Source organism: Ovis aries, chromosome 19 (assembly GCF_016772045.2).
Source record: "Ovis aries strain OAR_USU_Benz2616 breed Rambouillet chromosome 19, ARS-UI_Ramb_v3.0, whole genome shotgun sequence".
NCBI lineage: Eukaryota > Metazoa > Chordata > Mammalia > Artiodactyla > Bovidae > Ovis > Ovis aries.
Window position 1 is genome coordinate 18691491 of NC_056072.1, and position 24775 is coordinate 18716265.

General features: G+C 43.5%; 1 protein-coding gene and 1 long non-coding RNA gene across 4 annotated transcripts in view; one reads left to right on the forward strand and one right to left on the reverse strand.

Moving 5' to 3' along the window:
- Positions 1-24775, reverse strand: part of GRM7 (glutamate metabotropic receptor 7) — a 942724-nt gene that overhangs the window by 118896 nt on the left and 799053 nt on the right. The gene's annotated exons all lie outside the window — the stretch shown is intronic.
- Positions 207-5118, forward strand: LOC132658211 (uncharacterized). Its single transcript, XR_009597507.1, has 3 exons — positions 207-1444; positions 2326-2416; positions 3595-5118. It is a non-coding gene; the product is annotated as an uncharacterized LOC132658211 (long non-coding RNA).

Sequence of the window (24775 nt, forward strand, 5' to 3'; positions counted from 1 at the left end):
TCTGCAGCCATCTGTGTGTGTATGTTATGTGCTCAATCTTGTCTGACTCTGTGCGACCCCATGGACTGTAGTCTGCCAGGCTCCTCTGTCCATGGGTTTCTCCAGGCAAGAATTCCAGAGTGGCTTGCCATCTTCCCAACCCAGGGACTGAAGCCAGGTCTCCCGCATTGCAGGTGGATTCTTTATTCTCTGAGCCACCAGGGAAGCCCGTGTATGTTATAGATGTGAGATATTTTCCTACATACAGATGGTATTACCAATGTTAATATGTAAACAGCTCTGCTGAATCGGCCTAAAGACAAACATACATTCTATTAATCAAATATACTTTCAGAAATATAAAAACTCACACAAATACTTTCCAAGATCATGTGATCTAGGATAATCTTCAATAAACAAGCTAGTTTAAGCTTGTTGATTTAATTAAAACAAGCATGCTTTCCAGTTACCAATATTAAATATAATACTTTTATTCTACCTAGATTTACTAAAAGTAAGCTAATGTAATGTATTATGGAATTTTTTTGCAAGAAAGGTAACTTAAGGTGATGGTTAGCTGTTTAATGTCTCATGAACTTTTCATCAGTATCTAAATGCAATTAAACAGAAATTTATAAATATACTTTTCAACAGTAACTATGCTTTATGGTCTTTTCTGATAACTTGGAACCCTAAAGTTGTATTGAAATAAATCAAATGGTGGATATTTACTGAATATCTAGATTATTTTAAAGTACCATAAAATACTGAAACTATTACTGAATGTAAGTTTATCAAACTTATTTGTGGCTTCCTTTTACTGAGGAACTAAAGATATTCGGATCTAGTAGTAAACACCACATTGAAAAATGTGTTATGATAAATATACTTTGGGAAATTATGAAATGTTATACCAATCCCCAGAATGCTTGTGTCTACAATTGCTCACTTCTTAGTTTATACCAGGAAGGAACGAGTCTGAAGGATAAGACTTCTAATCACTGTATGGAATTATAATGACTTAGAAATAACAAGTATGAAAGGAAAAAAAACTGGTCATTCCCAACTGAAAATAAAATAGGACACAGTCTAAGTATGAAAGGAAAAAAACTGGTCATTCCCAACTGAAAATAAAATAGGACACAGTCTGAATGAACACAAAAAAAGTTGAAGAAGGTTTGAAGAAAAGAACTCTTGGGAAGGAATTTTATGTATGGTCAAGCTAGTTTGGAATGGATTAAGTTCACTGTGGAAAAATCAGAATTTGGTTTCCTCTCCACTAAAATAGCAAAGTGTTGTACTCTTGGTCTTCTTTTCATAAAGACTATGAAAATTTACTTTTTAAAAGTAATCTGCCTGGACTGCAAAGGTTTATATTTCACCAAATTAACTGAGTGTGCTTCATGTTATCTCTATTAGGTCTTGAATTTTTTAAGACAACTCAACCTTCTTAATATTGAAAGAGGTAAGTTTTGCTCATTACTACACAATTGTTTTTACCTTTACCGTCTTTTATTGTCACTGTAGCTAAGTAGATATTGACTGAAGTATTATCTCATAATGATCTGTGATCCTATTTAATCAAATGTTCAAATTTTTTGATATTTTCCCCAAATCAAATTTTAAGTAGGGTCTTTTTGACCTCAAACTAACTTTGATATTTCCCAGAGGATCCCTGGGAAATGTCAAGGGATTTCTTTCTCCTGTGGTAAGATGTTAAACTAAATTAGGTTTATTTGATATGTTGAATTATGCAGGAAGCATTATCAAATAAGAAGTGATGCTAAACCTTCTTAGGTTATATTTATATGGATGCATGCTGTTAATATTAATGTTCTGAAACTGTGTAACATCCTAGAAATTTGATGTGTTCTTGTATAATAATGTTATCATATTTTCCAAGCTATTATCTTAATTAACCATGGACATTATTAGGTGGTCTAGTGGTTAGGATTTGGCAGTTTCACCACTACAGCCCATGTTCATTTCCCGGTAAGGGCTTCCTTGCTAGCTCAGTGGTAAGAGACATAAGAGATGTAGGTTCGATCCCTGGGTTGGGAACATCCCCTGGAGGAGGGCACAGCAACTCAGCACAGTGCTCTTGCCTCGAAAATCCCAGGGACAGAGGAGCCTGGGCAGGCTACAGACCATGGGGTCACAAAGAGTCGGACATGACGGAAGTGACTTAGGTTGCACGCAATACAACCATGGACATTTTTAAGTCTATTTTCATTTTACTCTGTGTTTGCAAAAGTCAAATTCATGAAAAGGATCCTACCATGTACTCTTGATCACTGACACCACTGCCAAATTACTAGCTATTGAAACTTGGGTGCATTTTCACAGGTGAAGTAGGCTCTACCTGACATCTGGTCCTGTGCCAACATGGAGACCTCAAAAATCACACTCAGTAGAAAGAGAATTAGCTGACATAGAGGTAAGAAGTCAGATCAAGAATGTTTAATTTCTCCTTCCTCCTCTGATCATCCTTTTCCTACATCTTACATTATGAAGGTCCTTACGATTCTTTTGTCTACTTTTATTGCCTTGCTCTGGCCTGGAAAGATAATGCCATTGGTCCCATATCTGAACCCATTACAAACGTGGAGAGAATACTAATCCAGCCTTCAAACAACTGCTGGATTTGCCAGGATTCTGGTACTTCTGCAATTCTGTCAAAGCCTCGGGTTTCTCAAAGAAACACACTCACCCTCTTTACCTTTCATGTTAGACTCTCAAGCCTGGGCAACTTTGCATCTAGGCTCTGTACAAAGTAAGGGACATGAGGCAAGCAGAAGCACCATAAATCCACCTGCCGTTTCTCAGACCCTTATGCTTCACTGGCCTCCATGGCTGCAGTCCAGAGCCACAGACTCAAAGGGAAACGACCAGGATGCCGTCATGAATCCTGGAGAAAGCAATGGCAACCCACTCCAGTACTTTTGCCTGGGCATAGGGCCCTAGTGGACTGCAGTCCACGGGGTCGCTACAAGCCGGACATGACTGAGCGACTTCACTTTCGCTTTCACGCATTGGAGAAGGAAATGGCAACCCACTCCAGTGTTCTTGCCTGGAGAATCCCAGGGATGGGGGAGCCTGGTGGGCTGCCATGTCTGGGGTCGCACAGAGTCAGACACGACTGAATTGACTTAGCAGCAGCAGCTTCATGAAGCCAACTTTACTTCCTTCAGCAGATTCCTACTAAATTGACTAGTACACTTATCTTTATGGCAAATGAGGCTATGATCAGAAACAGTTCCTTGCTCTTGGAGAGATTACAGAATCTGCTGCTAAAGCAAGAGCTGCCTGACAGAAATTCCCAGATTCTCTGCTCAAAGTTGTTCTTGATAATGAGACAGCCTTTCATTATTTCTTAACTAACCAAGGTGTCCATGCCATGGGAAAAGAACACGGCTTGCTATTGGTTAATTGACACTTTGAGGAATTTGCAACTCAGCTCCGTACTATCACTGGGGTCTGTCTTTGGCTTACTCTGATAGGTTTGGGACTTGGGGAGCATGTCTCTGCAGTGCAGACATTGGGTATTCTGCTGATACTCATAGTGGTCTCCCTCGTGAGATGTCCCCTCAAAAGCTTTTAAATGCACGTTCACAGCTGATAACCACCGCACAGATGATCACCCTGAGACTGGAGCATGAAAAAAGGATCAAAGAGCCTGAGCAACATAAAGAATGCGGATCCGACCTTGTGACCTCCGAATGCCAAGGGGATTCAGCAAAGCACTGTAAGAGCCATCACTGGTTGGGGGTGCTGATACTTTAAATTTTTATCACCTCTCTCAGACTGTGAGTCTGATTTCAAAGGGGGAAGTAGTTAAACACAAGGAAACAGCCAGACAGTGGAGTTTCTTATGCCAAGTTCCACTTCAGCAAACCAAGACCCAACCTAAGGACGGTTTTGACTCTCCTGGAAATGAGTCTTCAACCAGTCCATCCGGAATTGCTGGACCCACTAGTTAGGTCATCTGCCTGACTGACCCCTGCCATCCTCTAGAGGAAAGGAACCCCGCAATAACTAACCCGCTTTTTTGCCTAGTGTAAACTGCCTCTTCCCACTCCCTTCCACCTGTAACATCTTTCATTCTGTTCTTGCTCTTCTGAGGAACCCTCCATGCCGTTTTCCACAGGGGCTCCACATCCCAGCCACAGTGTAGGAGGGGTCCCTTTTCCCACATCTTCTCTAGCATCTGCTACAGACCTTTTAATAATGGCCAGTCGGACCAATGCGAGATGGTGCCCACTTATCGTTTCGATTTGCAGTAACTCTAATTCAAAGAGATACACGTACCCCTGTGTTCACAGCAGCACTATTCACAACAGCCAAGACATAGAAACAACCCAAATGTCCATCAACGGATGGATGGATGAAGACGACGAGATGTGTACCTACAGATACACATAAAACTACAATGAAGTATCACCTCACCCCAGGCAGAATGGCCATCATCAAAAAGTCTACAAATAAGAACTGCTGCAGAGAGTGTGGAGAGGTGGGGGATGTAAGTTGTTGCAGCCATTATGGAGGAGAACAGCATAAAAGTTCTTTAAAGAAAACTAAACATAGAATCACCGACTGATCCTGCAGTCCCCACTCCTGGGCATATATCCAAAGAAAACCATAATTCAAAAAAGATACATGCACCCATGCATTCCTAGTAGCACTATTTACAACAGCCTAGCTATGTAAGTGACCCAAATGTACACTGACGGATGAATAAAGAAGAGCGGTACATATATACAACGGAATTATTACTCAGCCATGAAAAAGAAGGAAGGCCATTTGTAGCCACATGGCTGGACCTAGAGATGATCATACTGAGTGAAGTAAGTTGAAAGAGAAAGGCAAATGCCACAGGATATCACTTATATGTGGAATCTAAAATATGGCTCAAGTGAACCCATCTCTGAAACAGACATGGAATCACACAGAATAGACTCGTGGTTACTAGAGGGAGGGAATGGGGCAAGGATGGGCTGGGAGTTTGGGGTTAGCAGATACAAACTGTTACATACAGGATGGATAAGCAACCAGGTCCTACTGTACATAGCACAGGGAGCTATATTAAATATCCTGTAATAAACCATAATGGAAAAGAATATAAAAAATAATGTATATATGTGAATAACTGAGTCAATTCGTTGTAGCCCTGAAACTAACCACCCCAACATTGTACACTGACTCTATGTCACTGAAAAAGTCACCTTGTACAGCTCCTCACAGTTCCTTCCCATCTGTTAGACTGGATGCTGCCCGATTCAGAATCACTGAATAAAACCAGTAAGATCTTAAAATTCGCTGGGATAAATTTTAAACAGGATTAATGTTAAATTATTCTCATGGGCATAATTATTTCAATTACTGTTATTAACTGCCCTTTGAGGGATTCGTTTCCGACACTGGAATAAAGCTTGACAACCTCAGTCTTCACTTGTACATATGTAATCTTCATCCCTTATTGATGAGGTTCTTCCATATTGTTCCTGGTCCTATTCCCCTTTACACTCTCCACCCACAAGCACCAAACTTAAGAGAAACTTCACACAAGAGAATGAGAATAATGATGGTGATTTACCCTCTATTCCACTTTATCCCTGCCAGATTTATGTGACATCACAGAAGAAAACCATTGCTTGTAAGTTCAGTCATATCTCTTCCTTGCTCAAAATTCTCCAAGCCTTCTCCGAAGCCTTCCCACTACACTTACAATAAAATACAAGCTCCCGCCATGGTCCCCACGGCCCCTGTGACATGACCTGTGGCTCCCTCGAGCATCTCCATGTGCGCCGCCCTGCTCTAATTCCATGAACAGGTCAAGCTCTGTCCTCTGCAGGGTTCCCCACTGTTCCTTCTCTGGAACACACCGATGTTATTCACTGTTACCCTCCTGAAGGTCTTCCCTTAAGTGCTACTTCCTTAAAGAGATGGCCCCTAACCAGCTAAACAGCATTAAACCCCATTCTTTGCATTTCTCTCTCAACTAGCGCCACTTTGTTTCCTTTGTGGTACTAATTATCACTTAAAATATGCATATAAAAACATGTGTATGTACTTATTTATTTTTTATATTTTAGCCTCGTTATACCTACCCACAACTGGATGCAGGGGATGCGGCATGGTATTTGGCCGTGTCCAGAGACATTTTTGGTTGTTACGACCAGGTAAAGGGGGATGCTAATGGCAAATACTGGGTAGAAGCCAGGGATGTTTCTACATATCCTATAATGCACAGGACACCTGCCCCCCTCACAAACCTATAGAAGTATTGTCCAACATGAAATGTCAATATCACAAAAGCTGAAAACCTTGGTCTAGTTCTACCACGGTGTTGAAACGCTTCATGAAGGCAGTGCCTTCCCCAGCCTATTTATCTGTGGTCCCAGAACCTAGAAAATACCCTCTTGGATGCATGAGTGGATAAGATCGAGGAGAAAAAGGTAGATGAAGTCCCTCAGAGCAGAAACTATCCAAACGCAGAGACCTCACATTTTACCTGGAATCCCTTTCTGTTGGGATGGGCCCCGTCAAAATAAGCGTCCTTGCCCGAGATTCTCCAGTTCTCCCCTTTGAAGTCTACTTATACCTAAAGCACCAAGTATTCCTCTGGCGGAATCCTTGTCATGTACAAAACTAGAGACCTAGAGCAAAAACAGACTTACCCAACGGTGAGGACTGTCGGGCACAGACAAAACACAATGGGTACCAGCCTGGCTGCCCCCTAGTGGTCTGATGCAGCAGTGCAGCACTGTGTCATTGCAGGGGCCAATTGTATTCATACTGTCAGGCCCCCACAGCTGAAAACACGAAACATCCCTGACTTAGCGGCCCGCGTTTGGCTGTCAAACAGACTATGGATCCAGAGGGGACCCAAATGAGAGCTTCACAGTCATTTCCCCTTCTGTAATATCTCAGGATTTCAGTGACGATTATATGTGGCATTTCTGCAGAAATCACCTCATGATTAAAAAACAAAATTCCTCTAGAACAAAAGTTTAAAAATTTTTTATGAAAACACGAATGACCCTGGATAGCCAATGCAATCCCGAGAAAGAACAATGGATCTGGAGGGACCAGGCTCCGTGATTTCAGTCTATACTACAAAGCTGTAGTACTGGCACAACAAGAACAGAAATATAGATCAGTGGACAGGATAGGAAACCCAGAGAAAAGTCCATGCACCTATGGGTCAGTTAATCTACCAAAAGCGGCAAGACGTCTGTTCAAAAATGATGCCAGGAAAACTGGCGAGCTACATGCTAAAGAATGAAATTAGAACACTCCCTAACACAGTACACAAAAATAAACTCAAATGGATTAAAGACCTGAAGGCCAGAGCTATACAGTCCTTAGAGGAAAACAAAGGCAGAAAACTCTTTGACAAAAATGGCAGCAAGAATTTTTTTTTGATCCAATGCCAGAATAATACAAATAAAAGCAAAAATAAACAGAACCTAAGTAAACTTAAATACTTTTGCACAGCAAAAAAAAAACAAAAACAAAAAAAACCCATAAACAACATGAAAAGACAACCTACAGAATGGAAGAACATATTTGCAAATGAAGCTATGAACAAGAGATTAATCTCCAAAACATACAAACAACTTATGCAGCTTAATATCAAAGATAAACAACCAAACACAAACTGGGCAGAAGATCTAGATAGACATTTCTCCAAAGAAGACATACAGATGGCCAAAACACACACAGAAAGATGCTCAACATCACTAATTACTAGAGAAATAAAAAATACAGTGCGGTATCACCTCACACAGGTCAGAATGGCCAATATCAAACAGTCTAACAAACAATACATGCTGGAGAAGGTGGAGAAGGAGGAATGCCTCTACCCTGTTGGTGGGAATGTAAATTTGTGCAAGACACTAAGGAGAATAGTATGGAGGTTCCTTAAAATAAAAATAGAACTACCATACGATGCCATATGAAGCAAATCAGATAGATATCGTATAACACTTACATGTGTAATCTAAAAAAAAAACGTATATACAGATGAACTTATCTACAAAACAGAAACAGAATCACACACCTAGAAAACTTATATTAACAGTTATCAAAAGGGAAATGTGGGAGGAAGGGATAAATTAGGAGTTTGGGAGTACTATATACAGTCTAATACATATAAAATAGATAATCACTAAGGATCTGCTACAGAGCACAGGGAACACTGCAGAACACTGTCATAACCTATATGGGAAAAGAATATGAGATGGAATAGATATATGTATATGAGTAACGGATTCACTTTGCTGTACACTTGAAACTAATACAATACTGTAAGTCAACTATCCTCCAGTGAAAATTAAACTAAAAAAATAAAATCAATCAGAAGCAAACACTCCTCCTTTACCTGCTGGACTGTGCATTTGGTGGTGACATAAATGACAGGACAGAGATTAAAAATGAAATGACATACATCACACGCCCCCGGCTGCCAAGTAACAATGAATGTGAAGTGCTCCCCCAGGGTCAACAAGATTCACCCGTACGTGCAAGTCTATGAAATTCAGAAATGGAGCATGTGCTTAACTCTTCTTACAAAGTGTCCTGCTCTCCTTTCTGTAAGGGGATCACTTGGCTTTCAGTTAATGTCAACAATTCTCAAAGGAAACAGAGGTCAGCTTCCCAAACTGCAGAGTTAGGATGGGCCGATCTTCTAATATATTCTAAGGGACAAGGCGCATTTGTCTTCCCAGTTCCAAGTGATTTGTAAACATCGTCAGCAAAAGAGAGAGAACATTTTTGTCAAAGGAGCAGCCCCTGTCCCCCCAGGGTCTGTCCTCTGGTCAGGAGGATGTGTAGCTAGTCCTGGCAGTGTTGGGGGAGGTTCACCTGAGATGCAGGTCGTCACGGAAAGGTGAGTGGACAGTCAGTGGTCTTTGTAAACTGGTGTGGATTTGGTCAGATGCTGAAAATACTGCAGCAGACCAGCCCATTCTATCGTCACACTTCCTTGTGGCTGATCAAACATCCTGCGGAAGAAACCTCAGCTTGACAGAAGAGGTGAAAACCCTCCACCCTGTCATCTGTGTTCCTGAGGGGGGCTGTTCATGCGTCTCCCCTCACCCTCAAATTATTTAACCTTGAGCTTGGAAATCATCCTTGTCATCTAAAGTTTGGGGGACAAAAACTAGGCAGACTATCATTATGTATGACTGTGCACCTCAGGCTACACGTTCCGTGTCAGATTATACTAACAATATAACTTACTTTAAATACCACTTCATTTCTAACTCTGAAGAGAGTCTAATGATTAATTCAAATTAAACTACTCCAAAGCCAAAGTGGTATGTGTTATAAAACACGAAAGTGAGCTGGCTGAAAATTTTAATTTTCCCTACTTATTAGCTTTCTGCTCTGGGAATAAATTGAAGGTGTTAATTTCCTGGGTTTCAGATCTATTTTAAAATGCACCAGGCTGAGAGAGAGGCAGGGGGTGGGGGTGGGGTGGATGGAATGTAGAATAATTTTCTCATCTTTGAGAGAGAATTAAGAAACTTGGTTATCTTTTCAAAATTGGCTTCTGAGAGACTATTTTAGACTTTAGATGATGCTCTCTGGTTACCTGGTTCATATGGTACTTAGCACAAGACAGATGCTTACAGCTCTATCAGTTTTCTTTGGACTGAAGTGGACACATACTCCCAAAATTCATAGGCTGATGATCTAACTGCCGCCCCCCCGTCCCCGCCCCCGCACTGTGACTGTATTTGGCGATAGAGCCTTTAAGGGGTAAAGATAAATGAAGTCATAAATGTGGGTCCTAATCAGATAGGGATGGTGCCCTTATAGAGAAAGGAGGAGAGGGCACACAACTCTCTCTTGATGAGCAGGCAGAGGAAAGACCACATGAAAACACAGCAAGAAAAGAGAACCCATTGGAAGTTATCCCTGCTGGAATCCTGAGTGCAGAGTCCTAGCTCCCAGAACTGTGAGAAAATACACGTCTGTTGTTTAAGCCAGTCTTCTGGTATTTTGTCCTGACAGCTTGAGCATATTATACACAACTCTACCAATTTCTCTTGTATTAAAAAGCAGAGACAGTACTGTGCCAACAAAGGTCTCTCTAGTCAAAGCCATGGTTTTTCCAATAGTCATGTATGAATGTGAGAGTTGGACCATACAGAAGGTAGAGTGCCAAAGAAGTGATGCTTTTGAACTGTGTGTGATATTGGAGAAGACTTGAGGAGACTCCTTTGGACTGCAAGGAGATCAAACCAGTCAATCCTACAGGAAATCAGTCCTGAATATTCATTGGAAGGACTGATCTGAAGCTGAAGCTGCAATAGTCTGGCTACCTGATGTGAACAGCCGACTCATTAGAAATGTGCTGGGAAAGACTGAGGGCAGGAGGAGAAGAGGACGACAGAGGACGAGATGGTTGGATGGCATCACCGACTCGATGGACATGAGTTTGAGCAAACTCCAGGAGATGGTGAAGGACAGGGAAGCCTGGTGTGCTGGAGCCAGTGGGGTCGCAAAGAGTCCAACGTGACTGAGCGGCTGAACAACAACCTACTCCTCTGATTTGATCATGTAAGTACTGTACCATATAGGGCAGTACAATCTCACTTACAAGAGTAAATAATGAAAACAGCTATCCCAAAATCCACATATTTTAAGCTGTTAGAGTCAAGTCTCTTTCCTCCATAAGAGTCTTCATAAATAACATTATCTATTAGCCTACTAGAATCACGCTGTCTTTTCTAGATTGTTGCTATTTCTAGGTATAGGGTTGCTGGAGATGCAGACTATAAATCCTCATGTCTACTTGAAACAAGACAGCAGTTGAGGGTAAACACACACACACGGAACAAACACTACGTAAAGGCCGGCAATCAAATGAATCAGGGGAGATGCACAAGCAAGGAGTTGGTGTGTAGCTGGAATGGCGCCTCTGCCTCTTTCTAGAGGTGAGCATTGTTCTTTAGTGGCTCAGTCGGGTCTTACTGTTAAGGACCCCCTGGACTGTAGCCCACCAGGCTCCTCTGTCCATGGGATTTCTCAGGCAAAAGTACTGAAGTGGGGTGCCATTTCCTTCTTCAGGGGATCTTCCCGACCCAGGGATCAAACCCCCATCTCTTGCACTGGCAGGTGGCTTCTTTACTGCTGAGCGACCAGGGAAGCCCCGTGTCGTACCCTCCCCTCCTCATGAGTTCTCACTTCACTGCGGTCAGTGTGGACGTTTGGCAGCATCCCCGGCTTCTGCTCTCTAGATGGGCAACCCTGCCCCGTGTGTGACAGCTAACAGTATCTCCTGTGCTCGTGCGCTCCGCTGTGTCCAACTCTGTGCGACCCCGTGGACTGTAGCCCGCCAGGCTCCTCCGTCCATGGGATTCCCCAGGAAAGAGTACTGGAGTGGCTTGCCATTTCCTCCTCTGGGGAATCTTCCTGCTGCTGCTGCTGCTGCTAAGTCACTTCAATCGTGTCCAACTCTGTGTGACCCCACAGACGGAAGCCCTCCAGGCTTCCCCGTCCCTGGGATTCCCCAGGCAAGAACACTGGGTTGGGTTGCCATGTCCTCCTCTGGGGGCTCTTCCTGACTTGGGCTCAAATACCAGGAAGGTGGGGTGGTGGGTCAAGTTCTAGGAGCTCACTGGGACTACTGTCACTCCTGATCCTGCTACTGCACAAAGTGCCCTGCAACCAACTCGCGCTAGCATGTGGGGGTGGATCACAAGCGCCTCCTCCTCCGAGACTCAATTCCACACACTTGAGATAAACATAGGATTATGGAGTTGCAAGTGTGCTTAGAGAGTTCTGATCCAAATTACATTATTGCAGAGTTGAAAAATGTAAGGTGAATGAGCTCACAGGACCAGGACTCCCAGTCTACACGTCTCCTCTGCACATTAAAATATTTACACCCAGAATAATTTTAATATGTACCTGAAAGGAGAAGAGCCAGTTGGTAATAAGTACTGAGTGCCAAGCACTGAGGATAGAGAGGGAGAAGAAATAGGTCCAGTTCTTTGTAAAATCATGGCCTCAGCAAGTTGTGAAATACACTGGAGCCTACTGGAGTAAGAACTAGATCTGAAGTTGCTGGTACACAGTAGGCCTTCAGGAAAAGTGTGTTGGATATATCAGCTCATACCTATACTATAATGGAGGTATGTGCTAAGTCGCTTCATTCTGTCTGACTCTTTGTGACCCCATGGACTGTAGCCCACCAGGCTCCTCTGTCTATAGGATTCTCCAGGCAAAAATACTGGAGTGGGTTGCCATCTCCTTCTCCAATAATGGATGTATACCCCACCTATTTTTAAGAGGAAGGAACAATGACCCTTGATGTTTCGAGGAGGAAAAGTTGCCTCTATTCATAAAAAAAAAAAAAAGAAAGAAAGAAAGAAAAAATCTTGGGAGCTGTGTTCTGGGGTTCTAAAGTAAAATGGCAGATATATTCTGCCTGTGAGGAGGACATGAATTTGGAGGGGTCAGAGGGCTGAGTGTTACTGCCTGAATTGTACTCTCCCAGATTTATATGCTGAAATCCCAACCCACAATAGATCCAAAAAGTGACTGTATTTGGAGAAAAGGTTATTAGAGAACTAATTAAGTTACAATGAGGTCAGTAGAGTGGCCCTCATCTGATATGATGGGTCTCCTTAAGAGGAGGAAATCCAGGGACAGACGTACACTTGAGGAGAGAGAAGGCCGTATGGGTAAAGGGGGGAGACGGCCTTCTGCCAGCCAAGGAGGGAGGCCTCAGGAGGAACCAGCCCCATACCTCCCTTTCCGACCTGCAGCATCCAGGCCTGTGAGACGATGCATTTCTGATGATGAAGCCCCACCCCACCCATAACTTGAGACACAAGTGTTTCCAGCAAGTTACCGCAACCAGCTTCTGCCTGACTAGTTGACGTCTTGTGGGTTTAACAGTGTGTAGATCTGTCGTGCTGACCTTTCTCACCTTTCTCATTGTCTTGATGACTATGAGATGCTACTCTTCCAATAGAGAACAATTATCTCCTAAGGTATCTAACTTTAAGGAGCTAATGCCATTTGAAACAGAGGACATGATCCCTGATCCACATCCTCTGAAAGCCAGAGCATCCATTTGTATTCCAGGTAACGTTTTTGAGATGAACTTGCCACCTTAGGTGTATGCTTGACTTCCAACATCCTTTGATCAATGTGAGAAAAAGTAAAAAAAGACCAGATTTCATCTTGGTTTTGTATGCATTAACTGTAAGTGCCAAAAATAACATGGAGTATGCTTTATCGCTTTTCCAATCTGTGCACTTGATTTGATCTGAACCACAACACTCAGACGTGGAAGGATGAATTTCCAATTTATAGACAAGAAAGCTGAGGCTCAAAAGGTTACTCAAAACTGAAGAGCCTGGTAACAGCTGAGATAGAAGATTGGTCCAATGATGCTTCTCTCCCACTCAACCACTGACCCTTTCAAACCAGCCAGGGGCAGGCAACAGAGTTATTACTTCAGAGTGTCTAGAAAAGGCAAACTAAAAGGAACTTCTCGCTTAGCCTCTGTAAGACAATAGTAAGGTTAGAGCCTGATATGCCCAACTATTTGATTCTTTTTATGGGCTGAACTGCACTCCAATTCACACACTGAAGTCTGAACCCTCTGATGCCTCAGAATGTGATCTTATTTAGAAAGAGGACCACTGTGGATGTAATTAGCTATGATGAAGTCATCCTGGAGTGGGTGGGCCTGTAATTCAGTAGGATTACTGAATGGGGACACCCCATTCCAGTGTTCTTGCCTGGAAAATCCCATGGATGGAGGAGCCTGGTAGGCTGCAGTCCATGGGGTTGCTGAGAGTCGGGCACGACTGAGCGACTTCACTTTCACTTTTCACTTTCATGCGCTGGAGAAGGAAATGGCAACCCACTCCAGTGTTCTTGCCTGGAGAATCCCAGGGACGGGGGAGCCTGGTGGGCTGCCGTCTGTGGGGTCGCACAATCCCTGGGTCGGGAAGGTCCCCTGGAGAAGGAAATGGCAACCCACTCCTGTATTCTTGCCTGGAGAATTCCATGGACTGAGGAGCCTGGTGGGATACAGTCCATGGGTCTCAAAGAGTCAGACAAGACTTACCCATGCACACAAGTTCCCTCATGCCAAGGGGGCATCTGGACACAGTCACACATACAGACAGGATGCCAGGTGAAGAGGAGGCAGAGGGTGGAGTGTTGGTTCTACAAAGAACACCAAAGACTGTTAGCAAAATCCCAGAAGCTGGGGGAGGAGCAGCAGTGAGCAGTGCCTGCCTCCGCCCTCAGAGGACCCAGCTCTGCCCACACTGTGGACCCCCGCCTCTAGGCTGTGACGCAGCACATTTCCGTGGTTTAAGCTGCCTAGTCTGTGCTCCTTTGATTCACTGTCCTTGCAAATGATACAGTCCTCATAACCAAGGATCCTCAGATAATGGTGTTAGAACTGGTAGGGGAGTCTGCCTTCTGGACATTTCATCCTGGAGGATCCAGTCTGTCCACTTACCTCTACCTTACCTTAGAACTACTCTTTGCTACCAAACAGAATGGCTTGCTTCCACCCATTACAATTAGGGAGCCACATGATCAGGTAAGGCCTGGAAGGGGGGGGCCCAGGTGACACTGGAGGAGTCCCAGAAGAGAGAGCTGCCAGAGAAACTGGCCTCTGAAATGGGCCTCCTTCCCCTCCTGTGATAAGATCTCTGGATCTCCTGCTATCCTAAAATAGCTCTCCTTCTCCCCAGAGAACAGCTCTACGATGACCAACAACATGCCCCCCTTGAAATGACCCTTCTTTGGGCTCTAACGACAATATATAACCTGCACACCCTCTGCCTTCTTGTTCTCTTTTAACTCTGTCTTTGCTCGCCTTTTCTCTCCTCTCCCCTTTGCTAATATCGTTAGTGAAGTGCCTTGATGCCGACAGATATAAAATATCTATATCTATCTAATTGCTGTACTTGTTGCCCTGTTTTATGCTAGAATTTCATCATTTTCTCTGGCCCTCCAGATGTGGAATTTGGGAGTCTTCTCATTCCTATTTGCTCCAACAGATCTTGTTCTTTCTTTGAAAGGTCCCTTGCATGGACGTGACTCAGCATTCCCAAGGTGCTACCTCAGAGCCCGCCCTGAACACAATGGGTGGGTACTAGAGGATGTAAAAGAGTCCTCCTGTCCTGGAAGTGTTCCCACTGCCCACTGTCAGCACTGATGTGTCTAAACAGGCCTTCCTAAAGCCTGACTTTCCCTTCCTTCTCCAATCTTCCCAGGGTTGTTAGCCAGGGCAAATACAGACTTTGAAAAGGCAAAGAAGAACAGTCAGAAGGTTATAACTCAACCTATCTGCAGTAAGAAAAAAAAAAAAAAAAACCTTTAAGATACACTCATGTTCACTGAGGCCCCCAAACTTTTCAGACCCTGAGTTAGGTACTCTCCATACATGATTTCATTAAAACTTCATGACAGTTTGAAAATAGTAGGTTACATCACTGTTGAAGTGAAGTGAAGCAAAGTGAAGTAAAAGTCGCTCAGCTGTGTTCAACTCTTTGCGACCCCATGGGCTAAATAGTTCACAGAATTCTCCAGGCCAGAATACTGGAGTGGGTAGCCTTTCCCTTCTCCAGGGGATCTTGTCAACTCAGGGGTTGAACCCAGGTCTCTACAGATAATTTGCTAATAGCTTAAGTGGAAAACCTGCAAGCTACTATATAGCACTTTCTAGAAATTAAATTTTTTAATAACTTATTTTTAATTGAAGGATAATTGCTCTACAATATTGTGCTGCTTTCTAACATCAACATGAGTCAGCCATAGTTGTCCATTAAAATTTTATAACGTGCGAAAAAGCCTTCTGTAAACTGAACTCCATGTGTAGGTTTTCCCGAGTTCCTAGCAGTTCTTACAGGATACTAGGGTTATCACAACCAAGTGTGACGGCATTGTTATTCCAAAGCCAGACGTGAGTGATCTGTAGTTTTGCAGTTGCTAAGTGTGTAGGCACGACTACGATTTTCTGTGCAGGTCCTCCTTCACATCCCGAGTCGCCGACGCTCACACGGCATGACTCAGAGAGGCCATCCTCAGCCCGCATGTGAAACAGCAGCCCTCCGCTCCGATCTCTCATCTGCTTTACTGCTCTTCACAGCAATCACCGTCAGCTCACTTTTGGCATTTCTGTCGAAAGTGAACTCTGAGGCTGTTGAGTTTGGTGTGTTGCTATATCTAATTCTCAAAGAGTCCTGTTTATTGGACTTGATTACCTCTCCTTATAAAGGGCTGCAACTCAGAGGGGTTTGTGCCTGTCCTGGGGGCTTTGGGTTTTCAGCATCAAGTTCATGTCTTACTGACACGGCTTTGCCAGCTCCCGCAGCCCCCTCGTGGTTCTGCCCCTCTTACTGAGCCTGTACTAGTTTGCTTTCAGATTTCACCTCCGTCCTTACTCAAATTGGGTCAGTTCCACCCTGCTTTGTGCCCCAGAACATCACATCTGTCGCCATAGCATTTACCATCACTGTTAATTTTCCACTTATTTGTGGGATGACAAAAGAACCACCGCGTCCCCTACCTGCCCAGTTCCTGACAACAAAGGCCATGTCCATTTTGCTCACAGCTGGACCCTTCCTCAGGGTGTGCATTCAATGGATATTTGTGGAAAGTACGAGTGAGAGAGCACGTGTTCAAAGCCAAGGTGCCCTCCTGCACTTTAAAAGAAAGGGCGGCATGGCAGGATGATGTGGGTGGGGACGATTCATGCCTAGATTTTGCTCAGCTTTCTACCCCGTGTGCCTACCACAGAGCAGGTGCTTAATGAATGTGATCGCTGAATGACTGAACAAGCTGACGTCCTAAAATCCATCCCTGAGCTACTTATGATTCTCTGCTCTGCAGTTTTCGGGACAGGAATGACTCTGGTGTTTGATATGGGGTTACTCCTTTCCAGGCTTCAGTTCTTTTGTCTGAAAAATGGAGATTATCTGAATGGATAAAGGAGATGTGGTACTTTTTTACAATGGAATGCTACTCAGCAATAAAAAGGAGCAAAACGGGGCTATTTGTAGTGATGTGGATGGACCTAGATTCTGTCATACAGAGAGGAGTCAGAAAAACAAATGTTGTATACTATCACATATACACAGAATAGAGAAAAATGGTACAGATGAACCTATTTGCAGGGTAGGAATAGAAAGACACGTAGAGAACAGATGTGAGCACAGGGAGGAGAGGAGGGTGGGACAAATCGGGCGATTAGGACTGACGTATGTACACTTCCGTGTGTGAAACGGATAGCCAGTGGGAACCGCCTATATAGCACAGGCTGCTCAGCTCGGGGCTCTGGGATGACCTAGAGGGGTGGAATAGTGGGGTGAAGGGAGGCTCCAGAGGGAGGGGATATATGTACATATAGCTGATTCATCCGCGGTAGAGCAGAAACTGTACACACCATTGTAAAGCAATCATACGCCAATGAAACAAATAACGGAGGTTATCACACCGTTTTACTAGAACTGCACATATTAAGTGACATAATGGATCCAGACATAAACTTACAAAGTCTGATGAGGAGAGAGGGCTGCCATTCTAGGCTCTCCCCCAGATTCATCAGCAGAATTTAACCACCCCCCCCACACCCCCCTTTATCTTGAACTCGACTATCATGTCCCGGCTTCTCTTGGTAAAAAGTCCACCGGGCTTCCCATGACGTCAGCACATAGCCAGGCTGCCACCGTTACGCCTCCGTCGGCTTTTTCCATTATAAACTCCTATTTTCAGGAGCTCAGTGTGCTAGTGGAGACTCTCTGGTTTCACCATTTTCTGTAATTGCTGTGAGCTGTCACCTTCCAACACGTGAATGAAATCTCACATATTTCCTTGGTCTGAGCAGCCACAACAAAGAAACCGCGTTTCATTGATGGGAGCTATTGTCTTTCATTTGAGAAGGCATTATAAAACTAACTGATGAAGAGAGTCCTGTGACGGCATATGGGTAAGAGAGACATGTTTTGAATATCCAAGCACTTCCCCTCCCTCTCGCCCTCAGCTGCCAGGACTAATGTGATACACATTTTACAGGTACATGCCGGTGGCTGTTAATTTCATCCATAATTCTGGCAGAGTCCATGTCCTGTGTTTAATTAATGAAATGAGTTGAGCCATCCAATCCTTGTTTCTACTCATGTATCACAATTAGAGCAAACGGTAGCCATGGAAACCACTGGTTCCATCATAATTCTTAAAATGAGGATGGCTTTATTTTGGAGCCCATCAAGCACACAACTCTGCACAGTATGTGTTTGTGGTTATTGCTAAATGGGGATTTGGCCATTTTCGAATGAAACGGGAAGCTCATTTCTGACACATGTCATTACAAGGAGTCTTTCATTTCACTCAGGTTTGCCAAGTCCTGATCATTTCCAGGCCCTTCCTATTTATGTTCAATTAGAGAGATATTGAAGTTCATAAAAATAGATCTGAATTCACCATGGGGGTGGGGAAACGAATCCCTATTCAATGGTCTAACAAGGAGAAGATAAAAACGTGTTAGGCTAGTGCTGTGACAACCAGGGAATTAGTTATTCACCCGCCTCTTTGAGATGGGTTTTTCTCCTTATTCCCGTCAGGCAAGAATGTTCATTTTGGTCATTTTACCGCCAGAGTCTGCTCCACTGCTGGCAAGGAGACACAGGCACACTATTGGAATCCTGGACAAGGCTGCTGTAATGTAACTGGCAAGAAGATGGAATCTGTTGCTCCCGAACAGGAATTGCTAAATGGGAGTTTTTACCTTTTGGATCATTTTAAAGCAATTTCTGTACTCAATAACTGGATATCAGAATGAAGAGAAAAGTAACAGGCCACATGCCTCCACCAGCATATAAAAGTCATTTCAGGAACAAAGTCACATACATACAGGGATGGGGATCATTTATAATACTGGTGCTGGGCCCACGTGACAGTATGCTGCCTGCTCTGATACAAACATCAATCGTGAGGAAGCCCTCCACACACTCAATGCTGCCTACGTAGGCACATCATCTATAGCTAGAACGGCGTCTTAATCATCAGTCCCTGGATAACACCCATGTTCGGTGCTTTGGCTCAGAAGACATGGCCAGCACAGCAGCTGACAATGAGCCGTTGCTGGATGGGTCCCCCTGGAGTGGCTTCTGGAGTCACACCTCACACTCTCGCTTTGTTCTAAAACCAAGCTCCTTTACTCCACTAAGTCACACTGGGTAGCACGTAGACCCTTGATATCTTGCTTTTTGTCTTCATCCGACCTCCTGAAACCAGGAGGCTCTCTCCATGCGAAGGCCAATGTTTTCTGAAATCCACCCCTTCCTCCCTTCCGTGTAAGTGCCCACAGGCAGACTCTGCCGTTGTGTTGCACAGTCTAATGCAGACATTTGCTGACACCTGGCATTTGGCGACTGAGAGTGCCAGGCTGCGACGGTGCAGGCACGGCGGAGGGGAGTGATCCCACGTCCGACGTCAGGGGTATTGGCCGAGACAAGCTACCGCACGCCCGAGGTCAGAGGTGGCAGCTGAGAGGAGCTACCCCACATATCCAAGGAGCGGCGGCCGCGCTGGCAAAGGAGGGACGAGAGGAGCTACTCCATGTTCAAGGTCGGGAGGGGGGAGGGCGCGGCTGTGAGGAGATACCCCTCATCCAAAGTAAGGAGCAGCGGCTGCGCTTTGCTGGAGCAGCCGTGAAGAGATACCCCATGTCCACGGTAAGAGAAACCCAAGTAAGACAGTAGGTGTTGTGAGAGGGCATCAGAGGGCAGACACACTGAAACCATAACCACAGGAAACTAGTCAGTCTAATCACATGGACCACAGCCTTGTCTAACTCAATGAAACTAAGCCATGCCGTGTGGGGCCACCCAGGACAGGCAGGTCATGGTGGAGAGGTCTGACAGAGCATGGTCCACTGGAGACGGGAATGGCAAGCCACTTCAGTATTCTTGCCTTGAGAACCCCATGAACAGTCTGAAAAGGCGAAATGATACAATACTGAAAGAGGAACTCCCTGGGTCGGTAGGTGCTCAATATGCTGCTGGGGATAGTGGAGAAATAACTGCAGAAAGAATGAAGGCATGGAGCCAAAGCAAAAACAATACCCAGCTGTGGATGTGACTGGTGATAGAAGCAAGGTCTGATGCTGTAAAGAGCAATATTGCACAGGAACCTGGAATGTCAGGTCCATGAATCAAGGCAAATTGGTAGTGGTCACACAGGAGATGGCAAGAGTGAATGTCGACATTCTAGGAATCAGTGAACTAAGATGGACTGGAATGGGTGAATTTAGCTCAGATAACCGTTATATCTACTACTGTGGGCAGGAATCCCTTAGAAGAAATGGAGTAGCCATTATAGCAAAAAAAGAGTCTGAAATGCAGTACTTGGATGCAATCACAAAGACGACAGAATGATCTCTATTCATTTCCAAGGCAAACATTCATTATCACGGTAATCCAAGCCTATGTCCCAACCAGTAACGTTGAAGAAGCTGAAGTTGAACAGTTCTATGAAAACCTACGAGACCTTTTAGAACTATACCCAAAAAGGTATAGTTTTTTTTCTTTATAGGGTACTGGAATGCAAAAGTAGGAAGTCAAGAGCTACCTGGAGTAACAGGCAAATTTGGCCTTGGAGTACAGAATGAAGCAGGGCAAAGGCTAATAGAGTTTTGCCAAGAGAACGCACTGGTCATAGCAAACACCCTCTTCCAAGAACACAAGAGAAGACTCTACACATGGACATCACCAGATGCTCAACAATGAAATCAGATTGATTATATTCTTTGCAGCCAAAGATGAAGAAGCTCTATACAGTCAGCAAAAACAAGACTGGGCGCTGACTATAGCTCAGATCATGAACTCCTTATTGCCAAATTCAGACTTAAATTGAAGAAAGTGGGGAAAACCCCTAGACCATTCAGGTATGACTTAAATCAAATCCCTTATGATTATACAGTGGAAGTGAGAAATAGATTTAAGTGACTAATCTGATAGAGTGCCTGATGAACTATGGACGGAGGTTTGTGACATTATACAGGAGACAGGGATCAAGGATATCCCCATGGAAAAGAAATGCAAAAAAGCAAAATAGCTGTCTGAGAAGGCCTTACAAATAACTGTGAAAAGAAGAGAAGTGAAAAACAAAGGAGAAAAAAAAAGATGTAAGCATCTGAATGCAGAGTTCCAGAGAATAGCAAGGAGAGATAAGAAAGCCTTCCTCAGTGATCAGTGCAAAGAAATAGACCAAAAGAACAGAATGGGAAAGACTAGAGATGTCTTCAAGAAAATTAGAGATACCAAGGGAATATTTCATGCAAAGATGGGCTTGATAAAGGACAGAAATGGTATGGACCTAACAGAAGCAGAAGATATTAAGAAGAGGTGGCAAAAATACACAGAAGAACTGTACAAAAAAGATCTTCATGACCAAAATAATCACGATAGTGTGATCACTCACCTAGAACCAGACATCCTGGAATGTGAAGTCAAGTGGGCCTTAGAAAGCATCACTACAAACAAAGCTAGTGGAGGTAACGGAATTCCAGTTAGCTATTTCAGATTCTGAAAGATGATGCTATGAAAGTGCTGCACTCAATATGCCAGCAAATTTGGAAAACTCAGCAGGAGCCACAGGATTAGAAAAGGTCAGTTTTCATTCCAATCCCAAAGAAAGGCAACACCAAGAAATGCTCAAACTACCGCACAATTGTACTCATCTCACACACTTGTAAAGTAATGCTTAAAATTCTGCAAGCCAGGCTTTAGCAGTACATGAACTGTGAACTTCCAGATGCTCAAGCTGGTTTTAGAAAAGGCAGAGGAACCAGAGATCAAATTGCCAACATCTGCTGGATCCGCAAGAGAGTTCCAGAAAAACATCTTTTTCTGCTTTATTGACCATGCCAAAGCCTTTGACTGTGTGGATCACAATAAACTGTGGAAAATTCTGAAAGAGATGGGAATACCAGACCACCTGACCTGCCTCTTGAGAAACCTATATGCAGGTCAGGAAGCAACAGTTAGAACTGAACATGGAACAACAGACTGGTTCCAAATAGGAAAAGGAGTACATCAAGGCTGTATATTGTCACCCTGCTTATTTAACGTATATGCAGAGTATATCATGAGAAACACTGGACTGGAAGAAACACAAGCTGGAATCAAGATTGCTGGGAGAAATATCAATAACCTCAGATATGCAGATGACACCACCCTTATGGCAGAAGGTGAAGAGGAATTAAAAAGCCTCTTGATGAAAGTGAAAGAGGAGAGTGAAAAAGGTGGCTTAAAGCTCAACATTCAGAAAAGTAAGATCACGGCATCTGGTCCCATCACTTCATGGCAATAGATGGGGAAACAGTGGAAACAGTGTCAGACTTTATTTTTTTGAACTCCAAAATAACTGCAGATGGTGATTGCAGCCATGAAATTAAAAGACGCTTACTCCTTGGAAGGAAGTTATGACCAACCTAGATAGCATATGCAAAAGCAGAGACATTACTTTGCCAACGAAGGTCCATCTAGTTAAGGCTATGGTTTTTCCAGTGGTCATGTATGGATGTGACAATTGGACTGTGAAGAAAGCTGAGTGCCGAAGAACTGATGCTTTTGAACAGTGGTGTTGGAGAAGACTCTTGAGAGTCCCTTGGACTGCCAGGAGATCAAACCAGTCCAGTCTAAACCAGACTGCAAGGAGATAAGTCCTGGGTATTCACTGGAAGGACTAATGCTAAAGCTGAAACTCCAGTACTTTGGTCACCTCATGCGAAGAGTTGGGCCTGGCGTGCTATGATTCATGGGGTTACAAAGAGTCAGACAGGAGTGAGTGACTGAAGTGAACTTAACTGACATTTGAGTGACATTCTGACTCCTCAATTTTATCCGTTAGGGCCAATTTAGCCTTCACTTAGGTAAAAAACCTAAAGTGTTAGCAGGAGCTGCATCACACCACTCAAGAGGAAAAATATGTGCCTTCAAATTATGTTTAATTACCTTCATTAAGGGTAACAGCATTGCATGGCACGTGTTCCCAAAGTAGGCAGACTAAGCCTAGTGCATCTTATTTCCTGAACATCCTGGGCTTTCTTGTGCCTCTGCCCTGTCACCTTGTCCTCACTAGCATTAGGGTCCAAGGAAGAATCACCCACATACTCTCCAGTCTGATACATGACCAATTTCTGAAAATACGGTCTCTGGACTGCCAGAGATGAACATTTTACCAAGCAACATTCACTATAGGTTTGCATTCTCCAGCTGAACACGGGCAATTTTTTTTTGTAGATTGGTACCCATGGTCAAGAGGACTGAACCTTCCAAAGGCTTTTCTATGTTAATATCATGAAGGAGCTGTGGACATGCCTGTCCCACTGTAACTGACACCTGTCAAAGTCTGTTGGTCTACAAAAGTGAGTGGATGGAGCAGTCGCTGACAGCTCCCTTGAAAGGTGAGAGGATCTGTCTTGGTGAGTTATGCAAGGGATTCTAGGTTACAGTCAAAATAGACTCTGGAAAATAATGTTCTTCCTGATTCAATTCAACAGTCTACTCTTACTCTATATGCAATATTTAACTGGGTTCATGACAGTCACTTTGGAAACAGAAGAGCTTAGAGATTATCATACTCAGTGAGCTTGTCAGAAAAAGACAAATATCATATGATATTACATGTGGAATATAAAAAATGATACAAATGAACTTGTTTATAAAGCAGAAATAGATGTAGAAAACAAACTTATGGTTACTAAAGGGGAAAACAGGTGAGGGATAAATTAGGAGTTTGGTGTTAATATATATACTCTACTATATACAAAATAGATCATCAAGAAGGACCTACTGTACAGCATAGGGAATTCTACTCAACATTCTGTAATAAACTATATGGGAAAATAATCTGAAAAAGAATGGATATTATGATATATAGCTGAACCACTTTGTTGTACACCTGAAGCTAATACAATATTTTATTTTTTCCCCAACTTTAAACTTTTTATTTTGTATTGGGGGTATAACTGATTAACAATGTTGTGATAGTTTGAGGTGAACAGCGAAGGGACTCAGCCATATATATGCATGTATTCATTCTCCCCCCAAACTGCTTCCCATCCAGGCTGCCACATAACATTGAAGAGCTCCATGTGCTATTCAGTAGGTCCTTGTTGGTTATCCATTTTAAATATAGCATTGTGTACATGACTATCCCAAAGTCTCTAACTATCACCTCCCCTTCAACAGCCATAAGTTTGTTTTCTAAGCCTGCTAACACAACATTTCAAATCAACTATATTCTGATATAAAAATTAAAAAGAAAAGAACCTACTTGGACCTAAGAACAATAAAATCAAACAAAAAAGCCTTGCTCCTCTGTCCCTGCTACTTTGAAAATGGTAAAGTGAAGTTGCTCAGTCGTGTCCGACTCTTTGCGACCCCATGGACGGTAGCCTACCAGGCTCCTCTGTCCATTGGATTTTCCAGGCAATAGTACTGGAGTGGATTGCCATTTCCTTCTCCAGGGTATCTTCCCAACCCAGGGATTGAATCCCGGTCTCCTGCATTGTAGACAGACACTTTACCGTCTGGGCCACCAGGGAAGTGAAAATGGTAACTAACTGTTAAATTTCCTAACTGTTCCCTTTGACATTTAAGCACACAGCCTTTGCTACAGTTAGTTTTGGCTAGCTAGACCCAGCATTTTTCCTTGAGCAAAATGCAGATACACAAAACAGATACATGGGCACAGAGTGGGAAGGGAAGGGTAGGATGAACTGGGAGAATAGCACTCACAT